This window comes from Chlorocebus sabaeus, chromosome 1, assembly GCF_047675955.1.
Source record: "Chlorocebus sabaeus isolate Y175 chromosome 1, mChlSab1.0.hap1, whole genome shotgun sequence".
In the NCBI taxonomy this organism is placed as follows: domain Eukaryota; kingdom Metazoa; phylum Chordata; class Mammalia; order Primates; family Cercopithecidae; genus Chlorocebus; species Chlorocebus sabaeus.
The window spans coordinates 78,171,618-78,192,926 of record NC_132904.1 but is presented as its reverse complement, the minus strand read 5'-3'; the positions used below and the strand labels follow the sequence as shown (position 1 = coordinate 78,192,926).

The 21,309-nt window shown below is 37.6% G+C and overlaps 1 protein-coding gene and 1 pseudogene across 3 annotated transcripts in view; one reads left to right on the top strand and one right to left on the bottom strand.

The window, feature by feature from the left end:
* The window catches only part of TENM4 (teneurin transmembrane protein 4), a 3,083,677-nt gene that overhangs the window by 91,574 nt on the left and 2,970,794 nt on the right, over positions 1-21,309 (top strand). The gene's annotated exons all lie outside the window — the stretch shown is intronic.
* Positions 250-8,865, bottom strand: LOC119626423 (NADH-ubiquinone oxidoreductase chain 5-like; annotated as a pseudogene).

Sequence of the window (21,309 nt, the reverse complement as noted above, 5' to 3'; positions counted from 1 at the left end):
ATATATACACACACATAGATATTTTGTTTGCACATGCAAACAAAAAGTATCACCCTGGCTTAATGTGGGATTGGATGTTCAGAGGGTTGGCCAAAGTATAATTATCTGGGTCACTCAGGACTTCAGGCAAAGATAGTACTGGAGTTATTAGAAGGAGGAGGAGAAAAATTAAACCTAGAATATCTTTGGTTGTATGGTAGGAGTGGCAAGTGATTTTGTCAGGGTCTGATTAAACCCCTGCAATGTTGTTAGACCCTGTTTCATATAAGAATAAAAATTGAACAGTTGCTAGAGCAGTAATGATGAAGGGCAAGATGAAATGGAAGGCGAAAAATCGTGTGAGGGTGACTTTGTTAACTGAGAAGCCGTCTCAGATTCATTGCACGAGGTCAGTTCTAATATATGGGATGGCTGATAGTAGATTTGTAATTACTGTAGCACCTCAGAATGATATTTGGCCTCACGGGAGCACATAGCCTATGAATGCTCTTGCTACAATTGTGAGGAAGAGGCTAATGCCAATATTTCAGGTTTCTAGGTATATAAATGACCCATAGTATAAGCCTCAGACAACATGTAAGAAGAGGCAGATGAAAAATATTGAAGCGCCATTAGCATGAAAATAGTGGACTGTTCAGCCATACTTTACATTTCGGCTGATGTGAGCAACTGAAGAGAAGGCAGTTGAGGTGTCTGATATACAGTGCATAACTAAAAACAACCCTGTGATGATCTGGAGAATAAGGCAGGCACCAAGAAGTGAGCCAAAGTTTCATCATGTAGAAATGTTAGATAGTGTGGGAAGATCAATGAATGAGTAGTTAATAATTTTTATTAGTGAGTGTGTTTTGCGGGTGTTGGTCATTGTGTTCTTATAGTTGAAGTACAATGATGATTCTTCATGTCATTAGACACGGTTATAGTCCATGTGGGAATAATGGCATATGCTTTATTTTTATTAAGTGTTCTTTTGGTTATGAGATTTGTAGGTTTTTCTTTGAAACCTTCTATTTATGGGGGTTTAGGGCTAATTATTAGTGGTGCTGTGGGTTGTGGTATTGTGTTGAATTTTGGTGGGACTTCTGTGGGGTTAATGGTCTTTTTAATTTATTTGGGTGGTATGATGGTTGTCTTTGGTTATACTGTGGTGATGGCTATTGAGGAGTACCTTGAACCATGGGGGTCAAGTATTGACATTTGAGGGGCTTTATTAATTAGGATTATTAATAGAGTTGGTGTTGGTTGGGTGGATAGTTGAGTATGATGGGGTGGTGGTCACGATTGATTTAAAGAGCATAGAGAGTTGAATAATTTTTGAGGGTTAGGGGGCAGGGTTGTTCTGTGAGGATTCTCTGGGTGTGGCTGCCTTGTACATTTATGGGTGTTGATTAGAGGTAGTTGCTGGTTGATCATTATTTGTTAGTATTTATGTTGCAATTGAAATTACTTGGGGTAATAGATTAGATAATTAAGACTAGTGTTAGAAAGTATGGAATAAAAAAGAAAAAGTAGAGTTTAATTAGGTCTTTTTGAGTAGATATGGTGGTAATGGAGGCTGAGACTTGAGATTGTGAAATGGTCTTTGGTATAGACTTTTGTAGTCAAATTAGGTCTAGTAGAAGTGAAGCCAGATTTTGGCTTGTGAATGGGCTTGAGTAAGGGGTTGTACGGTGTATTGAGGCTAAATAGAAACCTAGTCTATTGGAGAAGTTGAATGTCTGTAATGGGTACTTTAGTTTAAGGTTATTAGTTATGAGATTAAGCTCTATGGCTAGTAAGAGGCCTAAGGTGGTCACAACTAGTGCTGTGAGCTTTAGGGGGAGTGGTATAGTTGTTTCGGGTATAGTTGTTGGCGATGAGGAATCTAGCGAAGACACTGCCGATTATTAGGCGCTTGAGTTAATCAGGAAGGGATTATTTTCATTAATAATAATCAGAGTTGTGAAGCAGGGTTGTCCTATCAGAGTGAAGAAAATAACGCGGGCACTATAGACAGCTGTTAAGGAGGTGGCAATGAGAGTAATGAAAACGGATCAGACATTGGAGTATGACGTGTTTGCGGTTTCAATAATAAGGTCTTTAGAGTAAAAGCTTGTGAGGAAAGGTGCGAGGCTGCCAATAATAAGGGAGGGGTAAAGTCTTGAACAGCCCTCCTATTTTTCAGATATCTTGTTCATCATTGAGATTATGGATGATGGACCCAGAACATATAAATTATATAGCTTTAAACAAGGCATGGGTACAGATGTGAAGGAATGCTAGGTGTGGCTGATTAATGCCAAATGTGACTATTATGAGGCCCAGCTGGCTTGAGGTGGCGACTGCTATAATTTTTTTGATATCATTTTGTGTTAGAGTGCAGATTGCTGTAAATAAGGTGGTAACAGCCCCTAGACATAATGTAAATGTTTGAATTGATAAATTGTTTTCTATTAAAGAGTAGAAGTGGATGAGCAGGAAAACTTCTGCTACAACCATAGTGCTGGAGTGGAGGAGGGCTGAGACTGGGGCTGGCCTTCTATGGCTGATGGAAGTCAGGGATGGAGGCCGAATTGAGCTGACTTTCCAGCTGCTGCTAAGAGAAGGCTAATTAATGGAAGGGCATGGGGGTAGGGCTTAGAATAAATGCTGGTTGAAGTGCTCATGTGTTGGAGGGTAAAAGGAATCATGCTATAGCTAAAATAAAGTCAATGTCGCCAATGCAGTTGTACAGAACTGCTTGGAGGGCTGCTGTATTAGCATCTGCTCAGCCGTATCATCAACCAGTTAGTAAGAAAGACATAATTCCTACACCTTCTTATCTGATACAGAGTTGAAAGAGGTTGATGCCGGTAACCAGAATTCCTATTGTGATGAGGAAAGTAAGTAAGTATTTGAAAAATTGATTAATGTTAGGGTCTGAGTTTATGTATCATATTGAGAATTCTACAATAGGTCAGGTAACAAATACTACTACTGGGATAAACATTGTGGAGGAGCAGTGTAGTCTGAAGCTTAGTGAGAGTTTAAGAGTTTGGATTTTCATTCAATGTCAGTTTGAGATGACTTATTGGCCTGTACATTTAAACATTGTTGTAGGGATAAGGCTAATGATGAATGTGCATGCGATAGATATTTTTACGTAATTTGGGTATAAACCTTTTTTGTAGAGGTTGGTTAAGATAATAATAGTAAGGTTAACGGGATCAGGGCTATTACGGTAGTAGAAAAATACATGTTTGTTACTTTTATTTGGAGTTACACCAATGTTTTCGGTTCCTAAGAACAACGGACAACTCTAATCCTTTAAAAGTTGAGAAAGCCATGTTGTTAGGCACGGGGGCATGAGTTAGCAGTTCTTGCATACTTTCTTGGTAGATAAGAAGTTGCAGGCTTTTCTTATTAGGTTCACAATCTAATATTTTGGTTAAACTGTAGCTACAGCATGCAAACTCCATAATAATTTTAGACTTCAAGGATAATAGCAAGATGTATAAGTATTAATGTATTTTCTTGTGTAAAGGAAGGTTTAATATTGTTAATATGCAAGTGTCCCTCATTGTATCATGATTAGCATACATAGGAAATAAAGGGCTGTACTTGGTATATTAAGTCCTATAAGCATAAAAGTGATGTTTGATCAGGAGAATGAAGCCATAGTCACAAAGATTTCTCCTACTAGATTAATGGTAGGGGGTAAGGCAAGGTTTGTGAGATTTGCTAGGAGTCATGAAGAGGCCATTAGTGGAAGCAGTGTTTGAAGGACTCGGGTAAGTAATATGATTTGGCTATGGACTCGTTTGTAGTTCGAATTTGCTAGGCAGAACAGTAAGGATGAAGTGAGTCCATGAGCAATGATAAGGGTGACTACACCTGTAAAGCTTCAAGGGTTATAACAAGTGCTCTGTGGCTAACGCAGGAGTAGGCAATAAGTGATTTTAGATGGGCTTGTCGCAGACAAGTAGAGCTTGTTATAACTATCCCTCACAGGAATAGTATGAGGAAGGGGAAGGCTATATGTTCTGTTAGGGGGTTGAGGATAAGCGTAAGCTGTATTATACTGCAGCCTCCGAGTTTTAGGAGTACTGCTGCAAGTACTATTGAGCCGGCAATAGGAGCTTCTGTGTGGGCTTTGGGGAGTCATAAATGAAGTCCATATAGAGGTATTTTTATGATAAAAGCCATAATACATGCTAATCATATACGGTTATTGGATTAGGAGGCTAACAGCTCTTGGGTGGTAAGTATCATTACTAGCATATTTAGTGAACTTGAGGTATTTTGAGTATAAACAAGTGTAATAAGTAGAGGAAGGGACCCTACTAGTGTATAAAATAAGAAATATGCACTGGCATTGAGGCTTTCTGGTCGGTTACCTCAGCAGGTGATGATAATTAGGGTAGCAATTAGTTTAGCTTCAAAGAGGATATAAAATATAATTAGTTCTGTGACTGTGAATGCTATAATTTAAAAAATCTGCATGGAAATCAATATAGAAATATAGAGCTTTTTTCGTGGGGGCGATTCAATGGACAGGTGATATTGGCTTGCTAGGATTATAAGAGGTAGTAGTCAGGTTGTTAAGATTAGAAGGAGCGAGGTCACCGGGTCAGAAGAGAAGATTAATGAGAAGTCGGATGAGTTATCATTGAACTGCTTAAAAAACAGTAAGGTAATGAGACTGCTGAGTAGGCTGTGGGTAGTCATGTTGATTCAGATTGTAGAATCTTTAGAGAATGATGTCATTGGTAACAGTATACTTGTTGGAATAATGATTTTTAACATTGAAGTAAATTTAGATTTTGTATGTAATCTAGACTGTATATACTGGAGATTGAAACTAGTAAGGCAAGGCCCACTGCGGCTTCACAGGCAGCAAATACTAGGAGGATGATGAGTATTATGGATGCTAGAGTGAAATATATGTTTAAAGTTATAAGAGTATTTATGGGCCAGGCGCAGTGGCTCACGCCTGTAATCCCAGCACTTTGGGAGGCTGAGGCGGGCGGATCACAAGGTCAGGAGATCGAGATCATCCTGGCTAACACGGTGAAACCCCATCTCTACTAAAAATACAAAAACTTAGCCGGGCGTGGTGGTGGGCACCTTTAGTCCCAGCTGCTCGGGAGGCTGAGGCAGGAGAATGGTGTGAACCCGGGAGGCGGAGCTTGCAGTGAGCTGAGATTGCGCCACTGCACTCCAGCCTAGGTGATTGAGCGAGACTCTGTCTCAAGAAAAAAAAAAAAAAATATTTATTATAAATAATATTTATTTATAAATTTATGATACTATTAGGGATTATATTAGGTGACATCAATAGAATAATACTCCCAGCAGTGACATGGTGTATGCTAATATAATATTGATGTAAATAGAAGGCACTTGGTAAATATGGTCTATCATAATCTAATGAGTCAAAATAATTTATTTATTTTGACTTAAGCTATTTACCAATTCAATTCAATCTGACCCTTTTTGGGTTCATTCATAAGTCAAGCCTAGGATTAAAATGGTAACTAGCAATAAGGGCTGTGCTGATTATTAGTGTCAGGTTGTTTGTTTGAAGGGCTCAAGGTAAGGGTAGTAGCAGAGTGATTTCTAAGTCGAAGAGAAGTATCATGGCTACTAGGAAAAATTCTATGGGGAAGGGGAGGCGGGTGGAGGTTACTGAGTCAAATTCGCATTCATAGGGGCTGGATTTTTCTATATAAGTATTAAATTGTGGGAGCCAAAATGCACTATTATTAGTAATAGGGCCAGTAAGATTTCAGTTATGAGGGCTAGTATGACATTAATTACTCTCTTTTGGATATTATTGAAACTAATTGATTGGAAGTCAATGGTACTCTTTATACTAAAAGAGTAGGATCTTCATCAGTAGATAGAGATGTATGAGAATAATCATACTACATATACGAAGTGCCAATATCAGGTGGTGGCTTCAAAGCCAAAGTGGTGGTTGGATGTAAAGTGGAATTTTAATTGGCAGAGGAGGCAGACAGCAATAAATGTTGATCCAATAATAACATGAAGTCATGCATGCATATGTGAAGTTATGTGTGTGTATATACATATGTGTCTGGTGTGTGTGTATATACACATGCCATGTTTTCTTTATCCAATTATCTGTTGATGAACTCTTAGGTTGATTTCATGATTTTTCTATTACGAATAATGATGTGGTAAACATGTCAATGCAGGTGTCTTCTGTATACAATTTATTTTCCTTTGCGTAGATACCTAATAGTGGGATTGCAAGATTGAATAGTAGTTCTATTTTGGGTATTTGAGAAATCTCTATACTGTTTTCCATAGGGGCTGAACTGATTTACATTCTCACCAACAGTATATAAGCAGTCCCTTTTCTCTGCATCCTTGCCAACATCTGTTACTTTTTGACCTTTTAATAATAGCCATTCTGACTGGTGTGAGATGGTATCTCACTGTGGTTTGGGTTTGCGTTTGTCTGATGATTAGTGATGTTGAACATTTTTTCGCATGTTTCTTGGTCACTTGCATGTCTTCTTTTGAGAAATGTCTTCATGTCCTTTGCCTATTTTTTAATGGGTTATTTGTGGGGTCTTTTTTTCTTTCTATTTGAGTTTCTTGTAGATTCTGGATATTAGCCCTTCGTTGGATACATAGTTTGCATATATTTTCTCCCATTTTATAGGTTGTCTGTTCTGCTATAATTTTTTTCACTGTGCAGAACTTTTTGATTTGATTGTCTTGTCTATTTTTGTTTTTGTTCCATTTGCTTTTGATGTCTTAGACATAAATTATTTCCCTAGGCCAATGTCCAGAAGAGTGTTTCCTAGGGTTTCTTCTAGGATTTTTATAGCTTCGGGTCTTATATTTAAGTCTTTAATCCGTACTGAGTTAAATGTTTGTATATGGTGAGATATGTGGGTCCAGTTTCATTCTTCTGCGTATGGCTATCCAGTTTTTCTGGCACCATGTGTTGGATAGGGTGTCCTTTCTCCAGAGTAATATTATCCTTGAAATATAATTCTTATACCAGGTAAAATCTCACTTCCTGGTATTGCTTTGGAACAATGTATAACCACCAACCTGAGTACTGAGATAACCGGGCTCTAACCGTAAGATTGCCACTGGACAGCTGTGTAATAGCATTTGTAACCTTTGGGTGTGAGTTCTTTCCTCCTTGCTACTAAAGATTCAGTGATGTCTGCAGTATTTTCCACCTTAAAATGAAAGATATGGTTAGGTTATTATCCTCTTTAAGGCTTTCTAATATATCTAAATAACTCAGACAAAAGTAAATTAGTTTCTTTAGACTCTTGGAAATTGAATTGGTTAATTAATAAATTGGATTTGAAAAAAATGTACATGTTTTGAGAGAGAGCATTCTGAGAATTTAAAAACATTTAGTTATTCCAACATAATACTAGAGAATATTTAGTCCCCCTGATGTACCTGGGGCTTAATCTGTGCCTTGCATGCAGCAGGAGCATAAGCTATACAAAGAGATGTTTGCCTATCACTCATGGCCACTCTACTATTAGAATGATAAAGGATCAAGCTATTCTCCTGTTCAGAATCCTTTGTTGGATCCTTTTGCCTAACAGCATTTTACAAACTGTTCTATACATTAGTCTGGTAAGACTTTCTTCCTTATGAAAATCTCATTTTTCCACATTCAGATAAGTTTGGGAAATGCTGTACTTAATACCTTCCCTTGGAGAGTCACAATACACACTAACTTAGAGGCTGTGAGAAGCCATGCAGTCCAGGCACTTGTCTTGTCTTCCCCAAACTTCTTATTTTTCTTTCTCATTATTGGAAATCTTATTATTGGTAATGTTTCCATATAAAATACTAGACTTCTTTTTAGTAAGTTGCCAAGTAAGTTTGTCTTGGCCAAGAAGATTTAAGCATGGTTGATAGGTAGAGCTTCTGGAAAAAAATGCTTTGGAAAGGAGGATCCCACCATGTATTTTCATCCTAGCATGCTCCCTCATACTTTCTTCTCATCTGGAACACAGACAAAACATTTAGAATAGTCATGCTGTGACCATGAGCATGTAACCTGAATTGTGATAGGAGAGCAGAAAGGTAAAGGATCCCACATCCTTGCACAGCTGTCTAGACCAGAGTTCCTACCACTGGACTACTTCTTAGGCCAGAAAAAGTAGACTATTTATTAAAGTCACTAATTGTCAGGTGTTCTTCTATTTGTGACAAAAATATTTTTAAAGGTTACAACAGGAATTTATTACTTTTTAACCTCAAGTAAGATTTTCTGGAAACATTTTCAGCAATGCTGTTTGTTTTGGTTTTCTATTGCAACTGTAACAAATTACCAAAAACATAGAGGCTTAAAATAACAAAAATCAATTATCTTACAGTTCCAGAGGTAAGAAGTCTGGCATGGGTCTCATTGGGCTAAAACCGAGGTATCAGCAGGGCTGTGTTACTTTTTGGAGGCTCTAAAGAAGGATTTTTGTTTTCTTGTCCTTTCTAGTTCCTAGAGGCAACTGGCATTTAACTCATGGCCCCTTCCACCATCTTCAAAGCCACCAAAAGTGAATCTCTTTCAGGCTTATTCTTTCCACATATCTCTATCTCTCTGAACACAGCTGGGAAAGGTTTTTAATTTTTTCAAGTCTCATGTAATCAGATTATTTCTCTCCAAATAATCCAGGATACTTTCCCCATCTCAAGCCTTGTAAATCTAATCACATCTAAAAATTCCCTTTTGCCATGTAACTTAAAATATTTACAGGTTCCAAGGATTTGGAAGTGAACATCCTTGGGGGATATTGCTACCCTACCATATAGAAAGCCTATACTCCTTAGCAGCGGTAATTTGTGATCTGATTATAATGACATTTTACTACTCACCTTTTCCTCCTCACTATGCATTTCTGCTTTCTTATCACATAAACCATTATGCCATGACCTATCCAATTTTACTTTTTGGCTAAGTTACAAGTCTACTCCTTACCTTTTCAGGGCCTAGGGAAGCAACAAAATGGCAGTCCACTTACCATATGTCTACACAGGCAAACACCGTGAGATATATCAAACTGTTAAATAGGTTCCATCTTCCCACTCTGACATACATACCTTGAGCATGATTTTGAAGGTCCAGTCCAAATTTATAATCTTTTTCTATCAGAATTTTATTTCAGAATATGACAGCACAGGGACAAATAACCCCAAACTCTCACCCCTTGTCCAAGTGCTACAGCTCACACATCTAAACAACCCAGGTCATATGCCCAAGGTCCAGTTACATGCCCTGCAAGCAGCCACCCCTTCGTCACCATGCAGTAGTACAGCTATGACAATGTTGGTGCAGTCTGCACTTCTAGAGCAGAGGTGGAAAAAGGACTGTACATTTTCTGGAGGCAGATAAAAGACTGTTCAAGAAACTCTGGTGTTCATATCTAGAGCATGTTCTTGCAGGTTGACTGTCAGCTCTGTATGGGGAGTGTTATGACCTGAGGAAGGATGGAGATAGACCCTGTAAAGTTCAGGACTTTGGCCACAAGCTCCTCTTTCCCAGGTGTGAGGAAACTTATGCTTATTTGTCTAGTTCAAGATTCTACTCATTTTCATATTAATGTAATTCGTTTCTTAAAATCTACCAAATTTCTTAAACATTTTGTAAGCATTTTGGTGATTCTTCTTTCTTTCACATGCAAAGTACCAAACATTATTCGTTTTCCAGAACTTAAAAAATCTGCTTTTAATACCAATAGTACATGTATGCCATACAGCATATTTATGGCATATGATATATACAATATAGATGAACATATAAATATTTTATAATATTAATAGTATATATAATGATGCCCTAATATTTATTGAAGGCATTTCAGGTGCCATGCACTGTGTTAATCAACTGATAAATGTTATCTGATATATTGCTAGAATCACATTTACTGCATTTTGTAATTACGTATATGAGTGTCTCTTGACCACAGGGACTGTGTTCTCTTCCACTCTTTACCTTCAGTAGCTAAGAAGTGCTTAGTACAGAAAAAGCTTTAGATAAATGCTTGAAAAATTAATGCATGGTTGATTGGAGCTTTATATTTGTTTGATGTCATCAGTTCTCCACCTGTCTTATTCCTTTCATTCTCCCGGGAGATGACCAGTTTGGTACGTAAAGGTGGCCACAGTGGATTATTTAACGACACAGTGAACAGCAGTGAACTGAGGATTGTTTCCTCACGTGCATTTTTAACTTGTGGGCCTTTTAAGAATTTAGACACAGGACAAGAAAAGTGAAAGGCTTCAACAGGACAGATACCATTGAAGATATTAGTAACATAACTACTTTTCCAGCCATCAAGTTGACAGGATACCTTTTGCAAGCTAAAACTAAGTGTTTCCATACATGAGGGCCAAAATTGCAAAGAGTTAAAATCCAATGGGACAACCGCCTATCAAAGATCTCAAAAGTTATCCTTTAAAAATATTGAGTACATGATAATTTGTCCCTTTGCTAATGTGTCTATGGGATGATTAGCATTCACCCTCACCTGTGAGAAAATGGTATACCATTATCTCCGTTAGGCTTAGCAAAGATTCTTCTAAATCACTTGTTCTAATTCAAAGTATCTAATGATACTTTGAAAATGAAACATAGTCCACTTCCTTATGAATGTATGCAAATATCTTTTGGAGATAACTATCAACAGTATGCACTCAGTTAATATAAATAATGTGTCAGTTTAACATAAACTAAATGGATCAACTTAAATATTGGAAATTTTTTTAATTACAAAGTTTTCAGAAAAAAAAATGCTTCTCCAAAGATTTTAATCACATGCATTTATCTCAGTTTTGATACTTACATATACTCATATATAAATGAAAAAGTATAGTAAATACTTTTTATTGATATAAAATTTCTTTCCTTTATTTAGAAAATAATGTTTTTGGTCTGTACAATAAATTGTCAACTAAAAGATCTGGGGTAGATAGAATCTGAGAAACTGAAGCAAACTATATGAATTAATGTGACATCTATCCACAAAGAGATTATAAATGGAATTATCTTAAATAAGGTATATATTTAAAGCAAGTTATTTTGACAACAGAAGTAATAAATAGGTGAACTAATTACCTAAGTAAATTAGAAACCCTTTCCTCCTACCCCCAAGAGGAAATGTGGCTCCCAACTTTTATATAAATTTTACTTACAGCTAAGAGTTGAAGTTATTATCTCATATTCGCCTTAATCTTCCAGTGGAATAAGTAGTTTCTAAATTCAGACAGGCCTGGTTCAACTTCCAGCTTCACCACTTACTAGTTATGTCACATTTGACCAGTCAGTTACCCTCTCTTAACTTACATATGGATGTCTATCAAATGAAGATAAAACTTAAATCTCAGTATTGTTGAAAGTGTTACATGAAATAATCCAGGTAATGGGACTGGAATGTTCCCAGGCACAAAGGAAATGATGAGGATATTCTTATAATATTTTCTACTGACTTTGCCTAGGTATCCTACAATAAATTAAATTTTAAAATGCAGATGAAATATGGCAAGTATTCAGTTTGAGAACCAAAATATAGGCTAATTTCTAAACTAGACATGAATGAAAGATCTAGCATGAATGTTTGCATTGCACACAATATTGCTGATTAGGGAAAGGAAAAAAATCACATGTGAAGGCCATTCAAATATTATTTCCTTGATAATTTACCTGCATACACAACCTCAGCCAACTAAAAGCATTTTCTCTCTTCTTTATCTTTCATACTGTCAGCATAATGGACACCTACTATGAGTTAGCAACAGTGGAGGTGTTGGGCATTTAACAACAAGGAAGTAAATAATGATTTCTAATCACCCAGAGTTTGCAGTCAGTAGGGAGATAGGTGATTTCAGTTTATAGGACATTTCATCCAAATATGCTAAATATGATGATGGAGAACTAGGATGGTGTTCTCCAAAAAAAAAAAAAAAAAAAATTGGGGGTGCGAGCAAGATGGCCGAAGGAATAGCTTCAGCCTCCAGCTGCCAGCAACACAGAAAACAGGTGATTTCTGCATTTTTCAACTGAGGTACTGGGTTCATCTCACTGGGGATGCCAGACAATTGGTGCTGGTCAACACCAGTGACAGCTGAAGCAGGGTGAGGCATTGCCTCACCTGGGAAGCGCAAGGGGGAAGGGAATCCCTTTAGAAACTGAGACACACAACACCTGGAAAATCAGGTAACTCCCACCCTAATACTGCGCTTTACCAAGGATCTTAGCAAACAGCACACCTGGAGATTATATCCCACACCTGACTGGGAGGGTCCCACGCCCATGGAGCCTCCCTCATTGCTAGCACATCAGTCTGAGATCTAACTGCAAGGCAGCAGCAGCAAGACTGGGGGAGGGGCGCCTGCCATTGCTGAGACTTAAGTAGGTAAACAAAGCCTCCAGGAAGCTCGAACTGGGTGGACCCCACCACAGATCAAGGAAGCCTGCTTGTCTCTGTAGACTCCACCTCTGGGGACAGGGCATAGAAAAAACAAAAAGCAGCAGAAACCTCTGCAGATGTTAATGACCCTGTCTGACAGCTTTGAAGACAGCAGTGGGTCTCCCAGCACAGAAGCTGAGATCTGAGAATGGACAGACTGCCTGCTCAAGTGGGTCCCTGACCCCTGAGTAGCCTAAATGGGGAACATCCCCCACTAGGTGCAGACCGACACCTCACACCTCACACGGCAGAGTACACCCCTGAGATGAAGCTTCCAGAGCAAAAATCAGACAGCAGCACTCACTGTACAGCAATATTCTATCTTCTGCAGCTTCTGCTGCTGATACCCAGGCAAACAGGGTCTGGAATGGACCTCAAGCAATCTCCAACAGACCTACAGCTGAGGGTCCTGACTGTTAGAAGGAAAACTAACAAACAGAAAGGACACCCACACCAAAACCCCATCAGTACATCACCACCATCAAAGACCAAAGGTAGATAAAACCACAAAGATAGGGACAAAGCAGGGCAGAAAAGCTGAAAATTCAAAAAATTTAAAAAATTAGAGTGCATCTTCCCCCTCCAAAGGAATGCAGCTCATCGCCAGCAACGGATCAAAGCTGGAAGGAGAATGACTGATGAGTTGAGAGAAGAAGGCTTCAGTTCATCAAATTTCTCAGAGCTAAAGGAGGAACTATGTACCCAGTGCAAAGAAACTAAAAATCCTGAAAAAAGAATGGAAGAATGGATAACTAGAATAAGCAATGCAGAGAAGGCCATAAATAAGCTGATAGAGATAAAAACCATGACACGAGAAATATGTGACAAATGCACAAGCTTCAGTAACTGACTCGATCAACTGGAAGAAAGAGTATCAATGATTGAAGATCAAATGAATGAAATGAAGCGAGAAGAGAAGTCTAGAGAAAAAGAAGGAAAAAGAAATGAACAAAGCCTCCAAGAAATATGGGATTATGTGAAAAAACCAAATCTACATCTGACTGGTGTGCCTGAAAGTGAGGGGGAAAATGGAACCAAGTTGGAAAACACTCTTCAGGATATCATCAAGGAGAACTTTCCCAACCTAGTGAGGCAGACCAACATTCAAATTCAGGAAATACAGAAAACGCCACAAAGATACTCCTCAAGAAGAGCAACTCCAAACACATAATTGTCAGATTCACCAAAGTGGAAATGAAGGAAAAAATGTTAAGGGAAGCCAGAGAGAAAGTTCGGGTTACCCACAAAGGGAAGCCCATCAGACTAACAGCAGATCTCTCGGCAGAAACTCTACAAGCCAGAAGAGAGTGGGGGCCGATATTCAACATTCTTAAAGAAAAGAATTTTCAACCCAGAATTTCTTATCCAGCAAAACAAAGTTTCATCAGTGAAGGAGAGATAAAATCCTTTACAGACAAGTAAATGCTGAGAGATTTTTGTCACCACCAGGCCTGCCCTACAAGAGATCCTGAAGGAAGCACTAAACATGGAAAGGAACAACCGGTACCAGCCATTGCAAAAACATGCCAAAATTTAAAGACCATTGATGCTAGGAAGAAACTGCATCAACTAACAAGCCAAATAACCAGCTAATATCACAATGACAGGATCAAGTTCACACATAACAATATTAACCTTAAATGTAAATGGCCTAAATGATCCAAATAAAAGACACAGGCTGGCAAATTGGATAAAGAATCAAGACCCATCAGTTTGCTGTATTCAGGAGACCCATCTCACATGCAGAGATACACATAGGCTCAAAATAAAGGGATGGAGGAAGATCTACCAAGCAAATGGAGAACAAAAAAAAGCAGGGGTTGCAATCCTAGTCTCTGATAAAACAGACTTTAAACCATCAAAGATCAAAAGAGACAAAGAAGGCCATTACATAATGGTAAAGGGATCAATTCCACAGGAAGCGCTAACTATCCTAAATATATATGCGCCCAATACAGGAGCACCCAGATTCATAAAGCAAGTCCTTAGAGACTTACAAAGAGATTTAGACTCCCATACAATAATAATGGGAGACGTCAACACCCCATTGTCAACATTAGACAGATCAATGAGACAGAAAGTTAACAAGGATATTCAAGAATTGAACTCAGCTATGCACCAAGAGGACCTAATAGACATCTACAGAACTCTCCACCCCAAATCAACAGAATATACATTCTTCTCAGCACCACATCGCACTTATTCCAAAATTGACCACATAGGTGGAAGTAACGCACTCCTCAGCAAATGTAAAAGAACAGAAATTATAACTGTCTCTCAGACCACAGTGCAATCAAACTAGAACTCAGGACTAAGAAACTCAATCAAAACTGCTCAACTACATGGAAACTGAACAACCTGCTCCTGAATAATTACTGGGTACATAATGAAATGAAGGCAGAAATGAAGATGTTCTTTGAAACCAATGAGAACAAAGATACAACATACCAGAATCTCTGGGACACATTTAAAGCAGTGTGTAGAGGGAACTTTATAGCACTAAATGCTCACAGGAGAAAGCAGGAAAGATCTAAAATTGACACTCTAACATCACAATTAAAAGAACTAGAGAAGCAAGAGCAAACACATTTGAAAGCTAGCAGAAGGCAAGAAATAACTAAGATCAGAGCAGAACTGAAGGAGATAGAGACACAAAAAACCCTCCAAAAAAATCAATGAATCCAGGAGCTGGTTTTTTGAAAAGATCAACAAAATTGATAGACCGCTAGCAAGACTAATAAAGAAGAAAAGAGAGATGTATCAATTAGATGCAATAAAAAATGATAAAGGGGATATCACCACCAACCCCACAGAAATACAAACTACCATCAGAGAATACTATAAACACCTCTACGCAAATAAACTAAAAAACCTAGCAGAAATGGATAATTTCCTGGACACTTATACTCTCCCAAGACTAAACCAGGAAGAAGTTGAATCCCTGAATAGACCAATAGCAGGCTCTGAAATTGAGGCAATAATTAATAGCCTACCAACCAAAAAAAGTCCAGGACCAGATGGATTCACAGCCGAATTCTACCAGAGGTACAAGGAGGAGCTGGTACCATTCTTTCTGAAACTATTCCAATCAATAGAAAAAGAGGGAATCCTCCCTAACTCATTTTATGAGGCCAACATCATCCTGATACCAAAGCCTGGCAGAGACACAACAAAAAAAGAGAATTTTAGGCCAATATCCTTGATGAACATCGATGCAAAAATCTTCAATAAAATACTGGCAAACCGAATCTAGCAGCACATCAAAAAGCTTATCCACCATGATCAAGTGGGCTTCATCCCTGGGATGCAAGGCTGGTTCAACATATGCAAATCAATAAACATAATCCAGCATATAAACAGAACCAAAGACAAGAACCACATGATTATCTCAATAGATGCAGAAAAGGCCTTTGACAAAATTCAACAGCCCTTCATGCTAAAAACTCTCAATAAATTCGGTATTGATGGAACGTATCTCAAAATAATAAGAGCTATTTATGACAAACTCACAGCCAATATCATACTGAATGGGCAAAAACTGGAAAAATTCCCTTTGAAAACTGGCACAAGACAGGGATGCCCTCTCTCACCACTCCTATTCAACGTAGTGTTGGAAGTTCTGGCTAGGGCAATCAGGCAAGAGAAAGAAATCAAGGGTATTCAGTTAGAAAAAGAAGAAGTCAAATTGTCCCTGTTTGCAGATGACATGATTGTACATTTAGAAAACCCCATCATCTCAGCCCAACATCTCCTTAAGCTGATAAGCAACTTCAGCAAAGTCTCAGGATAGAAAATCAATGTGCAAAAATCACAAGCATTCTTATACACCAGTAACAAACAGAGAGCCAAATTATGAATGAACTTCCATTCACAATTGCTGCAAAGAGAATAAAATACCTAGGAATCCAACTTACAAGGGATGTAAAGGACTTCTTCAAGGAGAACTACAAACCACTGCTCAGTGAAATCAAAGAGGACACAAACAAATGGAAGAACATTCCATGCTCATGGATAGGAAGAATCAATATTGTGAAAATGGCCATACTGCCCAAGGTAATCTATAGATTCAATGCCATCCCCATTAAGCTACCAATGAGTTTCTTCACAGAATTGGAAAAAACTGCTTTAAAGTTCATATGGAACCAAAAAAGACCCCGCATTGCTAAGACAATCCTAAGTCAAAAGAACAAAGCTGGAGGCGTCACGCTACCTGACTTCAAACTATACTACAAGGCTACAGTAACGAAAACAGCATGGTACTGGTACCAAAACAGAGATAGAGACCAATGGAACAGAACAGAGCCCTCAGAAATAATACCACACATCTACAGCCATCTGATCTTTGACAAACCTGAGAAAAAGAAGAAATGGGGAAAGGATTCCCTATTTAATAAATGGTGCTGTGAAAATTGGCTAGCCATAAGTAGAAAGCTGAAACTGGATCCTTTTCTTACTCCTTATACGAAAATTAATTCAAGATGGATTAGAGACTTAAATGTTACACCTAATACCATAAAAACCCTAGAAGAAAACCTAGGTAATACCATTCAGGGCATAGGCATGGGCAAGGACTTCATGTCTAAAACACCAAACGCAATAGCAACAAAAGGCATAATTGACAAATGGGATCTAATTAAACTAAAGAGCTTCTGCACAGCAAAAGAAACTACCATCAGAGTGAACAGCCAACCTACAGAATGGGAAAAAATTTTTGCAATCTACTCATCTGACAAAGGGCTAATATCCAGAACCTACAAAGAACTCAAACAAATTTACGAGAAAAAAACAAACAACCCTATCAAAAAGTAGGCAAAGGATATGAATAGACATTTCTCAAAAGAAGACATTCATACAGCCAACAGGCACATGAAAAAATGCTTGTCATCCCTGGCCATCAGAGAAATGCAAATCAAAACCACAATGAGATACCATATCACATCAGTTAGAATGACAATCATTAAAAAGTCAAGAAACCACAAGTGCTGGAGAGGATGTGGAGAAATAGGAACACTTTTACACTGTTGGTGGGATTGTAAACTGGTTCAACCATTGTGGAAAACAGTATGGCGATTCCTCAAGGATCTAGAACTAGAAATACCATATGACCCAGCCATCCCATTACTGGGTATATACCCAAAGGATTATAAATCATGCTGCTATAAAGACACATGCACACGTATGTTTATTGTGGCACTATTCACAATAGCAAAGACTTGGAATCAACCCAAATGTCCATCAGTGACAGACTGGATGAAGAAAATGTGGCACATATACACCATGGAATACTATGCAGCTATAAAAAAGAATGAGTTCGTGTCCTTTGTAGGGACATGGAGGCAGCTGGAAACCATCATTCTCAGCAAACTATCCCAAGAACAGAAAACCAACCACCGCATGTTCTCACTCATAGGTGGGAATTGAACAATGAGATCACTTGGACTCGGGAAGGGGAACATCACACACTGGGGCCTATTATGGGGAGGGGGTAGAGGGGAGGGATGGCATTGGGAGTTATACCTGATGTAAATGACGAGTTGATGGGTGCTGACGAGTTGATGGGTGCAGCACACCAACATGGCACAAGTATACATATGTAACAAACCTGCACGTTGTGCACATGTACCCTAGAACTTAAAATATAATTTAAAAAAATAAAATTAAAAAAAATTTCTGTAAAAAAAAAAAAATGTAGTCTTAGATTGGACTTTATGGCTGATTCAGCCAGGTAAAGGGATGGAAGGAGTCAGGAATCAGAATGGAGAAACATCCTGGACTGTGACTCAGTCCAGAACAAAGTGAGATTTGACCTATTTGAAGAATGTAATTAACAAACCAAATCTCTAAGTAGATGTAGAAAAGTAACAACTAGCAAGATACCAAACAAATAAACAAACAAAAAACACCCAAGCGATCAGAAAACCAGATTCAGGAAACACTTTTTAATCTTGTGAGGACTTTGGACTTTATGCTCAAGCAATGAAGAAACTCTCTCAACATCTTTATTTGTAATCCCATATTAATTATGTATTTATCATATTCTATTTTGTATAATAGTTACCTCTCTTATGTACTATATACTCTCCTTCAGAGTAGGGTCCATATCTAATTAATCACTGCATTCATTCAGCATAGTATAAGACATCACATGCATAAAATTTCTCAATTTACAATTGTCCTTCTCAGGTGTTACCTCATTAAGTCCTCATAATGACCTTTTGAGAAAAGGCTTGCTCATTATTCCCTATTTGCAAACAAAAGTTACAGAAAGATAGAATGACTAGTGGTAAATGGAAAATGCAGGATGTGAACACAGGACTTCTGGATCCTTAACCTCCTGTCTCAGAATGCTTGTCAATGACAGAAATGCTCTATCTTCATTGTCTAAGAATGTTGCCACTAGTGCATTTGGTCACTGAGCACTTTAAATGTGGGTCGTGCAACTGAGGAATGGAATTTTACACTTACTTTACTTGAATTAATTTAAATTTAAATAGCCATCTGTAGCTAGTGGCTACTGTATTTGACAATGTGCCTCTATATTATGACTTTTCTTCACAGCTGCTTAACTAATGTGTGCCAAATAAGCATATGAGTAGTTTAGGGGATTATAACATCATTCATACATGACTTTGGATTCTGTATTAGGCATATCTTTGAAATTTTTGTTCATAGTCCTGAATGAAATCAAAATCATAATTTTTAGTGTTCTAACACATTTTACCTTAAAAAAGTTCTATAAATTTTACATTCCTCCTGAGAACATACATTTTTTAAGCTTTTAAAGTGTTGTAACATAATTTGTTTGGCATTGTTTATATCACCTGTGGTAATATTATTCACATTTGTAATTAATTCTTAAATTGTTAAATTTTAAAAAATTAATAGAATAAAATTTAAAATTGTTAACATAGTTTTTCTATGATTTGTAATACTTTTTTTCCCCTAAGTTAGCCAGAATATCATACTCTGCAACCATTCTTTAAAAAGTAATAAATGCATCCTGAGTATATTAGTTCACTAGGGCTGCCATAACGAAATAACACAGACTGGGTGACTTAAACAACAGAAATTTATTATCTCACAGTTCTGGAGGTTGGGAGGCCAAGATCAAGGTGCTGACAGGGTTGGCTTCCTCAGAGGCATCTCTCCCTGGCTTGCAGATGGCTGCCTTCTCTCTGCCTCTGTACAAGGTCCTTCCTTTATACAGGTACCCCTCTGTGTGTCCTAATCTCTTCTTATAAGGTCATCATTGAGAATATATGAAGAGCTGACCCTAATGGCCTCATTTTACCTTAATTATCTCTTTAAAGTCTCAATCTCCAAATATTACCACATTCTGAGCTACTGGATATTGAGGCTTCAACATATGAATTTTGGAGGACACGATATCACCCATAACACCATTCTTCCAAATCCTCTGTTTCTGTGTCTGTTTTTCATAGGAGTTCTTCAAGAGTATTCTGAGAAACAAAAGTGGAGAGCATCAAATCATTTTTATAACTATTACGTTCTTTTTAAGTGTATAGTCTGATACAAGAGATGCTTGATTCAGGGAAAACACTCATCTTCAGTTTTTTATAGCACAGAAAATTAGTGGAAAATGCCAAAGGCCAATCTTTAATTTCCAACAAGCATTTTAAAGCATAATGCCCTATAATTTTCATTAGGACTTAAAAATGTTAATTATTTTATGATCTATAATAAAAATGTAATTGTCATCAAAATTAGTCCTTCAGGCTAAAAATTTTATAGTGTATTTATTTCTTTAAATATACTTCTGATTTGAATGTTTGTTTCCTTAGGATAAGTTTTAACCTATGAAATAATGGAAACTGGCTTTGTATGGCAGCAGTATCCATTTTTTTCCTGATGACAATTTAGAATAAAAGGTACATTTTGATAAGTAAAACTGAAACACCATTAAAGATTAAACTTATAATGCACAACTCTGGATGAATTTTATCAGTACCCAGAACTAAATGACTAAATTCATAATATGCTAATGTGAAGAATAATAATCACTTAGTGTTGAAATCTTTAATGGCTCTCATCTTTAAAAGAAAAGGCCGTGTGAAAAGTATCCCACTTGCAGTGAGAGAATTGTGCTTTCACCACTTCCCAGCTGAGTGATCCTCAGCAAGTTATTCAGTCTCTCTGAGCCTGGATTTTCACCTGTCCATGAAACCTAGACACTAGCTTCCCTATATGTTTCTTCCATCTCACAATGATGTCTTTAAGTCATTCTGCGAGGTGATCTTTTTCACCATATTACCACCCATATCAATTGGTGTGTTTTCTGGTGCATAGAAGAAAGTCAGTCTCTTCCCTTTTATATTTCTTATACTGACTTTAATTTTTATAATTTAAAATATTACTTAAAGATAGGATTTTTGCTTTATCACTTTAAAAGTAGACAGCCCAAGTTAAAAATATATAGAATTAGAATCAATATTAATGTCAAATGATGGGAACATAAAAGATGTTTATTAAATAAGTAATGTTAAGTTCTCAACATTATTATTTCACAATGTTCTTATCTAAACCTTAGTTGGACAGTCAGAGTCTCTCGGGATGCTGTGGATGGAGGGCTTAGTAAACACCTTTGTTAATTCTGTAGTTCCATTGTATAGGTTGGTACAAGTAGTTACATTTTTTTTTTGCCATAAAAGTAATGATAAAAACTGCAATAACTTTTGCACCAACCTATACCCAAAGATAAGGCTTCCATTACCTTGCATTACAGGACAGCCATTTTTTTTTTCCTCAAACTACCTGAGAGTCCTCCTCCTCCTCCTCTCCCCCCTCCCCCCCCCCTCCTCCTCCTCCATTTTGTCACTCTTCCACTTTTCCTTCTTTCCAATGCCTGGATCCTTTT